Consider the following 5578-nt stretch of genomic DNA (forward strand, 5'->3'; position numbering starts at 1 on the left):
CTATTAAAAGTCTATTAGAATTTTTTTATTAATTCTAATTGGAATTCATGTACGTATTTTAATTATATTCTAATTGAATTTCATATATTAATTATATTATTTGAATTGTTCTTAGAAATCGTTTTAAGAAATGTTAATAGTATATAGAAGAGAATTTAAGAAATTTAAGAATTTTAAGCACGACCTGTGTGAATACATCAAATACGATAAAGAAAGCCAAAAACGGTCAAATTTGGATATTTCAAATAATACATTATATAACGGAAAGATAAAGGGCATACACCACGAACGCTAGATATCGTTAGCGAATGATTATATTTGATTATAATACATTATAATCTAATTACACATAATTAAATATATATAAACGTTTCGTCCTTACATTAGACCTTCAATATTTAATAATTAAAAAATATTTACGACAACAATTCGTCTACGTATATTGTCTTATGACATGTTTATTTGTAATGTTAACATGCTCGTTATTAAACAATAGTTTTTTTATTCTTAATATGCAAGTTATTGATGTTAGTCCGAAAGGATAAAAAATTTTCGTATCCAAAAGCAATCTTTTTATTACAAAAATTCAGATAGTCCAGATGTTCCTATTTAGTTGTTACAGTTGTTGAAATGCAGAACTTCCAGATTCTAGTAATTACAATATTCTTTGATTAATTAATTAGTTTCAAATCGTGTTTTGAATTATAAAATATAAAAAAACTTCGTACCTATGTTACAATCAACAATGTGGAAAGAAATCGAGAGTGAGGACTTGTTTTAATAAAATACTCATTTCAATGTTTTGACATAAATTCTTATCATAATACATAGCTATATATACCTAACATATATCAAGAAGAGGATAAAAAGGACTTAGGGGGGAGGTTAGCATAGGAAAGTATGTTTCTGATCATTTTTCCGTATCACTCTGCATTTTGAGATCATCGATTTGTTTTTCAATAACTATCATTTCCGATATGATTCTTTTATGGAAACATTGTTCTATTATATGTCTAATACTTGAACGTTATCTCAATTTATTTTGCGACTACTTTCTATCTGATGTAATAAAACAGTCAGGGAATCTTTCGATTTTCTTATATTCGCTTTATGTTCTTTGATTCGCGTTTTTATTTTCCTTTTTGTTTGACCGACATAAGAGGAGTCATAATTCAAACAGCTTATTTTGTATACTACATCACATTGCTCCATTTTTTCTAATCTATCCTTACCTAATTTTATGAAATGATTTAAATTGTTAATAGGTTTATACGCTATTTTTAAATTGTTTTTTTCCGCTATAGTCTTAAATTGATCCGAAATTGTTAATATATAATATAGTGAACAATTTTTTTCTACCGTGATCGATGGAATTAATATTATTATCAAATAAATTCTTTTTATTTGCCAATTTTTTAAGTTTCTGATTAATTGTAGAAAAAATTATGTTAAGAGGAACTATTAATTAATAGAACATTTATCATGGATTCAATATTTTTTTTGTGATTTCGGATGTAAGAGAAACAGAATTCTATCAAGTTGACCGATTATTATTCCTCTTTTATGTTGCATTGGATGATTCGATTTGTAGCTTAAATATCTTCCTGAGTTCGTGGGTTTTTTATATATGTCAAATTCTATATAGCCATCTTCTAATATTACTTTAACATTTATAGATTTGTCGCCATGCTCCACTGTAAATCTCAATCTATCATGGTAAGAATTGAATCTATCTAATATCTCTATTAATCTGATTATTCAGAATTGCTAATAAAATATCATCCACATATCGATAATAAATTGGAGTGTTAATATTAATGTTAGAAAAGATTTTCTCTTCTAAATCTTGAATTACTATTCATTCATGAAATTCGCTAGGACAGGTGACAATGGAGACTTTTCATGGGCATACCAAAGATTTGTTTAAAAAATTTATTGTCAAATTTAAAATACGTTGAATTGATAATCAAGGAAATAGCATCAAGAAATTGTTTTTTTGGAATGCTTGTTTTTTGTGATATGTATCCCATCTTTTTTCAATGCTTTTTGATTAATTTTATGGGAATGTACATCGATGTAATGTCGAAGAAGACTAATTTGTAATTTTATTTCAAAGCTATACCATTTAAATTATTGATCAGTTCAAAACTGTTTTTTATGTGGCCAAATTTTTTTGTACTTTTATCAATGATTTCTTTTATTAGGTGTACAACTTTGCTTCCGCCGTTCTTTTTCCGAAATTCGAGGCTTTATTGTAAAAAACTGGTTATACATTTATGATTCAAAATATTGTCCATCGCTGGCCACTACTTTCTCCCATCTTTCGGGTAGCGTACGAATCCCGCGTCGAAAAAACTGGTCATCTTTTGAGGCTATCCACGAATCGATCCAATTTTTTACTTCTTCATAAGATCGGAAGTGCTGGTCAGCCAGGCCGTATGCCATTGATCGAAACAAGTGATAGTCAGAGGGAGCAACATCTGGAGAATACGGCGGGTGGGGTAGGACTTCCCATTTCAATGTTTCCAAGTCTTGACCACTTTCGCAACATAGGATCGAGTATTGTCATGCAAAATCGTGTCTCTCGTTGTATTGCAGCCGTTTGTCTTTCAATGCTCGACTCAAACGCATCAATTGCGTTCGATATCGATCGCCTGTGATTGTTTCAGTCGGTTTTAACAGTTCATAATACATTACGCCGAGCTGGTCTCACCAAATACAGAGCATGACCTTGGACGTCAAAATCATCGTTCTTGAAGCGTTGAAACCACTCACGACACGTTCTTTCACTAATAGCGGCCTCATCATAAGTATTTGAGAGCATTCGATGAGCCTCAGCCGCAGATTTCTTCATATTGAAGCAAAAAATTAAAACCTCCCGCAAATGACGAGAATTTGGCTCATAAACTGACATTTTCAATCGAGAATAACTTTATGATGCAGACACAAATCGACTAATGTTTCTATGAGGTTATGTTGACAGATGCCCAAGTTTATTGTATGACGTCTATGATCTATTTATTTCGACCACCACTTACCGCTAAAGCCATCTATAGGAAAACGGCGGAAGCAAAGTTGTACACCTAATAAGAAAGTCGCAACCCCTTGCGATTCCTCAATATCTCCATATTGAGGACTATTGATATAACTAACAATTATTCTTAGTGGATTCCCTTCTTTGTGAGTCTTTGGCATCTCATAGAATCTCGGCACTGTGCCGTCCGAAATATTTAATTTTCTGTACATATCCTGATTTATGTATCCCCTTCTCTTCCAGTCTTCTTCTAGTCACACAACAGTGTGTGTGTGTGTGTGTGTGTGTGTGTGTGTGTGTGTGTGTGTGTGTGTGTGTGTGTTTGCTTTGTCATTATATTTGTTAATGTTTCTTTGTTAATGTTTATATGTGTTATTGTCAGATAAATTTTCATGCATTTTCTTATTATAATCTATTGAGTTCATTATTACAATCGAATTATCTTTATCTGCTCGTGTAATTAAAGTATCCGGATGTTCACACATAAATTGTTTTACTGCCTTCATTCCTTCTTTTAATGTAATGAAGAGAAAATCTTTTCTAACAATATTAACACTCCAATTTACTATCGATATGTGGATGATATTTTATTAGCAATTCTGAATAATCAGATTAGTGAGATATTAGATAGATTCAATTCTTACCATGATAGATTGAGATTTACAGTGGAGCATGGCGATGACAAATCTATAAATGTTAAAGTAATACTAAAAGATGGATATAGAATTTGACATATATAAAAAACCCACGAATTCAGGAAGATATTTAAGCTACAAATCGAATCATCCAATGCAACACAAAAGAGGAATAATAATCGGTCAACTTGATAGAATTCTGTTTCTCTTACATCCAAAATCACAAAAAAAATATTGAATCCATGATAAATGTTCTATTAATTAATAGTTCCTCTTAACATAATTTTTTCTACAATTAATCAGAAACTTAAAAAATTGGCAAGTAAAAAGAATTTATATGATAATAATATTAATTTCATCGATCACGGTAGAAAAAAATTGTTCACTATATTATATAGTAACAATTTCGGATCAATTTAAAACTATAGCGGAAAAAAACAATTTAAAAATAGCGTATAAACCTATTAATAATTTAAATCATTTCATAAAATTAGATAAGGATAAATTAGAAAAAATAGAGCAATGTGATGTGGTATACAAAATAAGCTATCTGAATTGTGATTCCTCAAACAAAAAGGAAAATAAAAACGCGAATCAAAGAACATAAAACGAATATAAAAAAATCGAAAGATTCCCTGACTGTTTTATCACAACATCAGATAGAAAGTGGTCGCAAAATAAATTGGAATAACGTTCAAGTGTTAGACATAGAACTATGTTTCCATAAACGAATCATATCGGAAATGATATTTATCGAAAAACAAATCGATGATCTCAATATGCAGAGTAATACGGAAAAATGACCAGAAACATACTTTCCTATGCTATCCCTTCCCCCCTAAGTCCTTTTTACCCTCTTTTTGATATGTTAAGTATATATAGCTATGTATCAGGATAAGAATTTATGACAAAACATTGTAACGAATTTTATTAAAACAAGTCATCCCCACTCTCGATGTCTTTCCACATGGTTGTAACGCAAATACGAAGTTTTTTTATATTTTATAATTCAAAATACCATGAAATTTGAAAACAGTTAATTAATCAAAGAATATTATAATTACTAGAATCTGGAAATTCTGTATTTCAATGTAACAACTAAATAGGAACATCTGGACTACCTGAATTTTTATAATAAAAAGACGATTGCTTTTGGATACGAAAAATTTTTATCCTTTCGAACTAACATCAATAACTTGCGTATTAAGAATAAAAAAACTCTTGTTTAATAACAATCACATTGACGTTACAAGTAGACATATCATAAGACTATACACGTAGACGAATCGTTGTTGGTCGTAAATATTTTTTAATTATTAGGTACTGAAGATGGCCTAATGTAAGGCCGAAACGTTTATTTATGTGTAATTAGATTATAATATATTGTAATCATTCGCTAACGATATCTAGCGTTAACGAATGGTTAGCGTTCGTGGTATATGCCCTTTCTGTTTTTAAATTTCGATCACGTATTGACATTTATTGTTTAATACATTATTCTTATATTAAATATTCTTATATTAAATTAATTTATGTCATATGATTAAGAGCTGAAAAATTTTCGGTTTCAACACAATCATTCTGAAACTCTAATAAACCCCCCTAAATTAGAATAGACAAAAAGAAAGTAAGAAACTTATTGCGAAAAATATTATCTCAATCAAAATCCTAATATTTTTTGGGTTTATTAGCGTTTCAGAATGATTGTGTTGAAACCGAAAATTTTTCAGTCATATCTGAAATCTTAATCATATCTGAAATAAATTAATTTAATATAAGAATATATAATGTATTGTTTGAAACATCTAAATTTGAATGTTTTTTATTTTCTTTATCGTATTCTGAGAAATTTAATTGGCTTTATGTAAAAAAAAAATTCAGAATAAATTTTAATAATATTAATAAATAT

General features: G+C 29.3%; 1 protein-coding gene across 1 annotated transcript in view; it reads right to left on the minus strand.

The window, feature by feature from the left end:
• LOC108691603 (glucosylceramidase-like) overlaps positions 1–5578 on the minus strand; it is a 24873-nt gene that overhangs the window by 6489 nt on the left and 12806 nt on the right. The window lies entirely within an intron of this gene.

Source organism: Atta colombica, unplaced genomic scaffold, assembly GCF_001594045.1.
Source record: "Atta colombica isolate Treedump-2 unplaced genomic scaffold, Acol1.0 scaffold47, whole genome shotgun sequence".
Taxonomy (NCBI): domain Eukaryota; kingdom Metazoa; phylum Arthropoda; class Insecta; order Hymenoptera; family Formicidae; genus Atta; species Atta colombica.